The sequence below is a fragment of the Myotis lucifugus genome, unplaced genomic scaffold (genome assembly GCF_000147115.1).
Source record: "Myotis lucifugus unplaced genomic scaffold, Myoluc2.0 scaffold_50, whole genome shotgun sequence".
In the NCBI taxonomy this organism is placed as follows: domain Eukaryota; kingdom Metazoa; phylum Chordata; class Mammalia; order Chiroptera; family Vespertilionidae; genus Myotis; species Myotis lucifugus.
The window spans coordinates 1,000,607-1,011,129 of record NW_005871098.1 but is presented as its reverse complement, the minus strand read 5'-3'; positions in this window follow the sequence as shown (position 1 = coordinate 1,011,129).

The following is a 10,523-nucleotide window of genomic DNA, read 5'->3' as shown; positions in this document are numbered from 1 at the left end:
CCTGGCAGGCTGCTTGCCCCTAACCAACCTCTGCTTCAGGCCCCACACCATGGCTTTGTCGGAAGGGACATCCGGAAGGTCTCCTGTTCTAAATAGCATATTACCTTTTATTAGTATAGATAAATTACCCAATATATCCAGAATATTGTCAATTCAACATCTTATCAAAATAGTTATTAGCCACATGATCTCACACATTCATGGATAATAGAGACCATTATAAACCTTTGAACAATAATAGATACAGAGGCAGAACTGCCTCAAACAGATTGTCAAACTGCAGCGGGAAGGCCGGGGAGGGTTGGGGGGCAGGAGGGAGGGGGGTAAGAGATCAACTGAAGGACTTGTATGCATGCATATAAGCATAACCAATGGACATAAGACACTGGGGGGTAGGGGAGGCCAGGGGATTGTCAAGGGCAGGGAAAAAAGGGACACATATGTAATACCCTTTGTAATACTTTAAGCAATAAAAAAATAATTAAATAAAATAAATAAATAAATAAATAAAATAGTTATTAGTAAAATATTTTGCATATTTTAAGTTTTCAAAATCCAGTGCATATTTTACATTTTAATATGATCAATTCAATTAAAAAGTTAGTTCCTCAATTGCATTAGCTTCTTGTTGAGTACTCAATGCCATATGTGGACAGTGGCTATCATACTGGGCAGCATAGCTCTAGAGACTAGAGGACACTTGAAGTGTAATGCTGCAAGAAGAAGAAGGAGTGCTATTGGTAGGAAAAATAGCAAACATATACTGCAGCTTCCTAATTGGTTTCCTTGTTTTATATCTCTCCACATTCTGGCCCTATGAGCAGACTTACAATGTGACCAAGAAGTAAATGATGATAATTAAATCCCTTTGTCAATTAAACCCAATTTGTGTTTTCTAAGAGTAACTTGTTATGTTATTTTTGTGTCTAATTCTGCCCTTGGAACTTATTGCTTCATTGATCCTTCATTATTGACCTGACACATATTGTTTAGTAATCCCTCTAGTGATTGTAGTGGCCAAAAACATTAAATCTTCTGCAATATGTAGGAAAACCTTGTGCAAGAAGACTTGTAACCAAAATGCCACTCGTGGTCCCAGGTAAATAAACACCCATTGGACTCATGATTTCTGGGGAAAGCAATAAATCCCAGTTTTGTGGAGTTTGCTGATTTCCATGGTATAAATACCCTCACCATGACTAATTTAGACCTATCAACATAAAATTTTTAAAGAATACACAAGTTTTGTTCAATATGGCTCATAATGTCTAGAAATATACCTCAAGAAAAGGTACCATAATCACCTTTACCTGAATCATTAAAAATACAGTATGTATAATAAATTCACAATGATTATTATCTTTACCTGATAAAGGAAACTGATATTGGGGAAGCAAATTAAAAGTTGAGTCTAGACTTTTAAAACTATTTAATGTTTTAATTTTTATAAAAATGTAAAATAATGTAGTTATGTAATGTGTGTGTGTGTGTGTGTGTGTGTGTGTGTGAGATTTCAGTACATTCAATACAATTCAAAATAAAGTATTGACAATTGTTATACAATTTTGAATGGAAACAGAAATAATGGTCTTAAAAAAGCTGTTTTATCCTTTTTTCATATATCTGCTTGATGAAACATAAAAGAGATGCTTTCTATTGAAAAAATATATATATTCTCCCATCCAAAACTTAGAATTTTGAATTTAAGCATTTAATTTACTGAATCTTGTTTCATTCTATATTCAGTCTAAAACTATGTAAACTTTGAAAAGATAAATTACCCAAATGGTATATATTTTAAAAACACCGTACTTAACTTTAGAAAATCACTAACTTTGAGAGTATTTTTGTTTTAACAATTCACACCCAAGTTATCTAAATATTTCAAAATTTTATAATGCTGAGAACATAGTTTCATGATTTTTTTTACCTTATATAAAGTTTAACTTTGAAAAAAGTTTGAGTCCATGATAATACATAATGATCCCACTTCTAGGTATATATCCCAAGAAACTAGAAACACCAATTAGAAAGGATATATGCACCCCTATGTTCATAGCAGCACAATTCACCATAGCTAAGATTTGGAAACAGCCTAAGTGCCCATCAATAGATGAGTGAATTAAAAAACTTTAACACATTTACACAATGCAATACTATGCTGCAGTAAAAAAGAAGGAGTTCTTACCATTTGCAACAGCATGGATGGAACTGGAGAGCATTATGCTAACTGAAATAAGCCAGTCAGAGAAAGATAAATATCACATGATCTCACTCATTTATGGAATATAATGAACAGCATAAACTGATGAACAAAAACAGATCCAGAAACAGAGAAGCATCGATCAGAGCATCAAACCTCAGAGGGAAGGTAGGGGAGGGTGGGGATAAGGGGGAGAGATCAACCAAAGGGCATGAGTTGGGGGGTTGGGGGATAATTTGGGGATAAGGACACATATGTAATAACTTAATCAATAAAGAAATTAAAAAAATACATAATGAAAAAAATAATTTAAAGACACTTGAAATGGCAACATTTCTCAGTTTAATAAGGAAGCATTTATATCTTAAAACTATCATATTGGGATTAAATTGGTGGGATTTTATATAAATTTAGAAATGTGTGCATATATTGAAATTGTGATAAACTAGTATAATATTTTCTCTTAAGAAATTATATTCCTCAAGGGTATATAATGAAGCTCATATTCATTGCCAGTACTGTCAAAATACAACAAATGTGCTTTTGAACTGAAAGAGCTGTTTTATCAAAAAAAAAAAAAAAAACTCAAGATTTTTACTATGACATAAAACACTTCCCTTTATAGAGAAAACCAAAACATGACATCATAATGCCCCCTATTGTTTAAAATGGGATATGCATTAGAAATAGTTCCCAAATTACATACTAATATATGGACATTTTGGTAGCTTATGGTGACTTTCAGAGCAGCTACAAACATTTAAAAAAATCACTTAGAGTCAAATTTGTAGCTTTAATAATATGCCCACACAAAGGAAAATTCTCTAAGAGCTCCAGAAGATACAGATTAAAGTTCCCTTAAGTGACAATAATAGTAAATTTACTGTATTTTTCTATGTATAAGACACTATTTTTTTTTCTAAAAATCATTAGACTAAAAATTGAAGGGCACATTATACATAGAAGTCAGCCAAGGAGGGAGCCCCACAGGGGGGTGTAGCTGCCCACACCTTGTCAAACAGGCTTCCTCCAATCACGAGCCTTATTGTCACTGATGTCAGCTGATGCCATAATTGGAGGTGGAGGTGGAGAGTGAGCAGATGCAACAGGGACCTGAGTGTCCTGAGCCCATAAAGATGTCAAAAAAATAAAAATAAAAATACCGGTAAGTAATTGTCTTACTCTGCAAAATTCAAACTGAATGTAATCAGCTATGCAAAAGAGCATGGAAATAGAGCTTCCGAGAGACAATTTGGACCTCCTCCCACTGAGTGAATGATCAGACAGTGAAGAAAATAGGAAGAACAACCCCTTAAGATGACAAAAAAAGAAGAAGGCCTTAAGAGGAAAACCAGCAAAATGGACAAACTTGGAGCAGAGGCTTAAGACTTGGATTATGGAGCAGCACCAGAGTGGCTTGTGTGTGTCAACCAAACTTAATCAATGTCAGGCAAGAATGTTTTCAAGCAAAATGAACATTTTTGATTTTACAGGAAAGGCAAAATTGTGCTTCAATTTCATGAGGAGAGAAGTTTTTGCCATGAGAACACAAACAAAGTTAGCTCAGAAAATGCCACTAGTTTATTAGGATGATCTCACATATATAGACAGTGACTCAGAAGACAGCAGTGATACAATAGAAGTTGAAGAAAGTGATATGTCTGAAACTAATAGTGATGAAGAAGAGAGCAGTGATGCAACAGAGGCTGAATAAAGTGATAAGCTTCATTGTAGAGAGCGCCTGGGGAGGCACATGGGAATGTCTTTAATTTTTGTCAGCTGAATCCAGTGGCATTGGCAGAGCCACATCCTGGAAACACACCTTGCCAGAGGCAGGAGTGTTGTCAGCTTGACCTTCAGCCCAGGCGCCAGGGAGTGGGTTTTGTTATCTAAATCCAGTCAAGCACCAGGAATGAATATGACCCGTGCCCACCCAAGAATGCACATAATCTCCTTTGTCTTGACCTTTAGTAAAACTTCCTGGTTTTTGCTGTATAAAATAAACGTGTTGTGTTGGCTCTGGGTCACTGTCTCTCCATCAGAGGACAGCTGTCCCACCCAGCCCCAGCTTTTTCCTTCTATCTCTGTGTCTGTCCCTTTCATTCACTTTCTCAATCCCTAGTAGCCCCTACTCAGAAACCGGACCGCTCTCTAGCTGTGCTGGATGTGGAAAAGAGAGAAATATTTACACTTCATAATATCATAGTACTGATATGTAAACATTACCTGTGGTAATTACTAAATAAAAATGTGTTCTGTTTTATGTTTAAAATATTGATTTTTTAATTTTGGGTTGGAAAAATGGGGGGGCGACTTATACATGGAAAAATGTGGTATTTTCATTCTATTTTGAATTAATATGCTTAAATTTTTGTTATTTAATTAAAGCAATGACCCCATCATATATATATAATTTCTGGCCCCAAATACTCAAACATCATATAAAAAAAGCTATCCCAGAGGAAAAAGGAAGGTGTGATAGATGAACTGGCCACAAGATGGCAGGATTTCACCATAAAAATGCAAATAACGCAGCATTTGAAGGTGAGAATCCCCTTGATTTAAAGAAAGTGCTTAAAATATAGAGGAAATAAAGGCTCACTTTTTCTTTAGTACTTACTGTTTATACTTTCTATACCGTAAAGATTTCCTAAAGTCTTACCAAATATTTCTATAGAATTAATACTGTGTGGAGACACCAATTGTAATTTGTGGCTGAATATGTCAGTTACCACATATAATCTGGTTTACATGCAATGTCTATTTTATTTCAAGATTTTTAATATTCTATTAAATTTAAATGTGTGAGGGATTTGTTTTTTGTTTTTTTTTCTGCCTTGGGGCATTTTTTATGTCTTATTGAAGACTGTTTTAGAATCGTGTTACCTCCCTATTTCAAACCTATGCCCCCGTTCAACTACTTCCCAAACCCCTTCCTGGTGGGAGAATCCTATAAAAGCCTTCTGGAATTCACAGCTGAAGTTTGGCATCCAAACTTCAAACAGCCTTAGAGTTGGGGGAAATCTGATTATGTGTTAGTGGAAACACCTAGAGTTGGGAAATAAGACATTCTACTATTCTTGACAGCTGCATATCAAATAGTTTTCTAAGAGAAAACTTCAGTTGCCTATGATTTTATGGACAATTAAACAATTAGATCTACAACATTTAAAAGAACTAAGAGGTAATACTTAATTAAATACTGTGATAAAGATAAAAGCAAGTGATATACTTTTCAACTAAGTTTATATGTAATGGAAGTTAAATAATCCATGTTCTGAAGTCTCATAAAAAAAGCAACCCAACTACCACATTCCAAAAATTGACTAATAGTAACATTTTGGTTTTTAAAATATTTATGTCCTGTCACTCAAACATGAGGTGGAAAACATTGAGTGTAAATAAAGTATATAATTAACAATAAATTACAATTTGCATAACAAGTTAATGGTAGCAATGAAGTCCAAGGATATTATTGTACAGGATATAGTTAATGATCTGCCACATTACACGTAGCTTAGATTATTGTGGATATTACAGTCAAATACATATAAGTATCCTATCTAATAATAGACAAACATGGTAATTGACCGTACCTTCACTATACCTCCCATTGGCTAATCATCGCGATATCCAAATTAACCACCAACAAAGATGACTGCTAATTTGCATACTGAAGGCAGGGTGGGACAGCACCATCCCACCTGCCCTGCTGCCATCCGGGACTGCTATCTGCAACCAGGGTGGTGGGCGTCCCGTGTGCAACCTGACCCGGGGTGGCCAGGCGGGGCAGCAACAATCGGCCGGCCCACCCAGGCGTCCCGTGTACGACCCAAGCAGGGGTAGTGAAGGCTTGAAGGCGGCTCTGGCCGAAGCGAAGGCCTGGGTCCTGGTGCCGGAGAAAAACTGGTGCAGGCAGCCAGGGGAAGGGAAGGCCTATTGCATGAATCTTTTTGTGCAACAGGCCTCTAGTATATTTATAATACCTATAACATGTACACATATATTTGAAATTACAAAGATGAAAAAAGACATACTGAATAATTCATAAAAAATTTTTGTACAGTGAAATGTTTTTTACTCAAGATTTCATAATCCATATTCCCAGGAAAAGCAAATAAGAACAGTGATTCAAATATAATAAAAGACCACTATCTTACCTAATAATAAACGAACATGTAAATTGACCGTACCTTCGCTACACTAACCAGCCAATCAGGAGAGTATGCAAATTAACCCAACAAAGATGGCGGTTAATTTGCATATGTAGGCTCCAAGCGGCCAAGCGAAGCCTGACGGCTCCCGGGCCGGAGTAGCAAAGCCTGATGGAAGCCCTGTGTGTTTATGTCTCCCGTCAGGCCCTAACAGCTCCAAGCCCCGCCACCTCGGTGCTGGGGCTGCTGGGGGCCGGATTGGAGACACAAACACACAGGGGAGCCCAGCACCCAGCAGCCCCAAGCCCCGCTGAGGCGGTTCTGGGGCTACTGGGGGCTTGATCGGAGACACAAACCAGCAGGCCTGGCACCCAGCAGCCCCGGCACCCAGCAGTCCCAAACCCTGCCATCACGGAGCTGGGGATGCTGGGGGAAGAATCAGAGACACAAACCTGCAGGCCCGGCACCCAGCAGCCCCAAGGCCCACCACCTTGGTGCTGGGGCTGCTGGGAGTCTGATAGAAGACACAAACACGCAGGGGGGTCCTGTACCCAGCAGCCCCAAGGCCCACCACCTCAGCGCTGGGGCTGCTGGGGGCCAGATCGGAGACACAAGCACACAGGGAGGCCCTGCACCCAACAGCCCCAAGGCCCACCACCTTGGTGCTGGGGCTGCTGGGGGCCTGATCGAAGACACAGTTCCGCAGCCCCAGCACCCAGCAGCCCCAAGCCCCGCCATAAAGGTGCTGGGGCTGCTGGGGGAAGAATCAGAGACACAAACCCGCAGGCCCGGCACCCAGCAGACCCAAGGCCAGCCCCCACGGTGCTGGGCTGCTGGAGGCTGGATGAGAGACACAAACACACAGGAGGGCCCTCTACCCAGCAGAACCAAGCCCCGCCACCACAGTGCTGGGGCTGCTGGGGGCAGGATCGGAGACACAAACCCACAGCCCCAGCACCCAGCAGCCCCAAGCCCCGCCATCGTGGTGCTGGGGCTGCTGGGGGCCAGATCAGAGACACAAACACTCAGGGGGCCCTGAACTCAGCAGCACCAAGCCCCGCCACCACAGTGCTGGGGCTTCTGGGGGCAGGATCGGAGACACAAACCCTGTGAGCCCTGCACAGGATGGGTGCTCTGCTCCAGGTGAAGTGCTTTCCCTCTGACCCTGATCTCCCTGGGAGTCCAGAAATCTGCCTCTGGGGTGACCGCGTAGCAGCCACGCCTGGCAAGCCAGGGAGAGGGTGACCTACCCATGTGGATGTGTACACTGGTGGAGGCCACGCAGCTGCCATAGTTGAAGTCATCCTTGATGTAGGAGCGGGGGTAGTGGGGATCAGAGTTGGCCAGGTTGGCAATGGAACCCCAACTTCCCACAGAATGACTAGAGCACACGGTCCTCAGTAACTTCCTGAGCAGCAGTCAGCTCCGACCAGGGATCAAACCCGAAACCTAAGTAGGTGCCCTGGCAGAATGGAACCCAAACCTTTGCTGTAGCAGAGGAGCTCTGACCCACAGCAGGGGCCAGGGCAGCCAGAGTGGTTTTGTTGAGGGGCCCTAACAGGCAGCGCACAGCACAGTGGGTTAGAACCTCCTCCCGATACAGCAAGGTTGCGGGTTGGATCCTGGTCAGGGCACAGGCAAGAAGCAACCAAAGAGAACATAATAAGTGGAACAGCACACTGGTGTTTCTCTCCCTCCTTTCCTCTCTCTAAAATAACCAATCAATAAAAATTAAAATAAAAAATAAACCCTCTGGCTTGCAGAGTTGCTAAAAAAGTTAGAAAGTGAAGTCCCATCCCTTCCCACTCATTCAACAAATACTTCATATGCTCCTTCAATAATCATACTGGGGATGGGTGTTTGTTGGTTTGTTTTGGTTAATCCTCACCTGAGGACATTTTTGCATTGATTTTTTTTTTTCCGGAGAGTGGAAGGGAGGGAGAAAGAAAGAAACTAATGTGAGAGACATCAATTGGTTGCCTCTTGCTGAATCCCCAACCAGGGCCTGGATTGAGCCTGCAACCCAGGTACGTGCCCTTGATTGGAATCCAACCCGGTACCCTTCAGTCCACCTACAAAAGCACTATCCACTCAACCAAATCAGCATGTTTTTTTCTTTTTAAGTCCTCCCCTAAAGATATGTTTTTTTCATTGATTCTAGAGAGAGAGGAAGGGAGAAAGTTCCACAAGCATTCTGACAGGGATGGAACCCACAACCTGTGTATGTGCCCTCACCTGGAATAGAACCCATTACCCTTTGGTGCATGGGAGGACACTCTAACTACTGATCCACACTGAACAGGACCTGGAGGTACACTTAAAAATTTTTTTCAGATCTGCCCTGGCCAGGTGGCTCAATTGGTCAGAGTCTCAATCTGTACACCAAAGGATTTCCTGTTGGATTCTAGATTAGGGCACATACTTAGGTTCAGGTTAGATCCCGGTGGGTCAGCAGGTGCAGAGGCAGCCTACTGGTATTACTCTGTCACATGGATGTTTCTCTCTCTAAAAATAAATTTTAAAAACATCCTCAGGTGAGAATTAAATATATATATATATATATATATATATATATATATATATATATAAATTTTTAGATCTAAAATTTTATTTGGTTCTTTTTTTAATTTTATTTTTCATTTACAGTTCACATTCAATATACTATACTATATAATAAAACCCTCATATGCAAATTGACCAAATGGTGGAATTACTGGTGGCTATGAACTGACCAGCAAGGGGCAGATGCTCAATGCAAGAGCTGCCCCCTGGTGGTCAGTGTGTTTCCACAGGAGGAGTGCCACTCAGCCAGAAGTGGGGCTCACAGCTGGCAAGTGGAGCAGCCGTGGCGGGATCCTTCCTGGCAGCACTAAGGAGCAGCAAGCCGAGCGGTAGGAAGAAGCAAGCAGGTGGGCAGTAAGAAAGGAGGGGTCCCAGACTGCGAGAGGGCACAGGCCGGGCTAAGGGACACCACACCCATCCCCAGTGCACGGATTTCATGCACCGGGTCTCATATATACATATATATATATATATATATATATATATATATATATATAATATAGTGTGTATGTGTATGTGTGTGTAAAATAATAGTATATCTTCTAGTTACTACTGATGTTTCAAAGTAATCTTAAAAATAAGTTTATTTCACAAAAATTTTGATATTAGTAATTTTCTTATAATTCCTAATTGTTTCGCAGATGAATAATGTGAGGAAATATCAATAACCCTAATCTACATGCAATACAAATAACATGTAAAAAAGTAAAACTTAAGAACTCCCCAAATATTCATCTAGGAAAAAAAAAAACACAAAAAACCAATAGCTGCAGCAATCCTGAGAAAGAAGGACAAAGTTGGAGGGATCTCAATACCAAATATTAAGCTGTATTACAAAGCCACTATTCTCAAAACTGCCTGGTACTGGCACAAGAGCAGATATATAGACCAATGGAATAGGATAGAGAACCCAGAAATTGACCTAAACCACTATGCTCAATTAATATTTGAAAAGGAGGCAAAAGCAGACAATGGATTTAAGACAATCTCTTTAAATTGTGTTGGGAAAATTGGACAGATAAATGCAAAAAAAATGAAACTAGACCACCAACTTACCTCATACACAAAAATAAACTCAAAATGGATAAAGGACTTAAATGTAAGACAGGAAACCATAAAAATCTTAGAGGAATCCACAGGCAGCAAAATCTCAGACATATGCTGAAGCAATATCTTCACTGATACAGCTCCTAGGGCAATGGAAACTAAAGAGAAAATAAACAGACGGTGCTGCTCCGCTCGATGCTTCTGTCCCTGCCCTCGGAGGGAGGGACTGTCTCAGCTCCTCTGATCCCCGGGGGGATGAAAAGGAGCCACATTCACACTTTCGCGTCTAAACTTTGCCAGCTACGGGAGGCCATTTTCGAAACACATCCCAGAAGCGGGCCTGGCCTGGGTGACCCCATGGAGGCCCAGCGTCTCCTGTTGGACTATGTCCTGCGCGTAAGCGGTGCTCGAGCTGCAGGAGAGGCGCTTGACAGTGAGCATTGGCTGACCTGCTTTTGAACCAGTGGAGGAATCCTTCCCGATTTAAGAACCAGCTCTGGAACCCGGAGGCAACGACTCGCAAGCAACGTGACTGTAAGAGCCCAGAGGAGACCTGC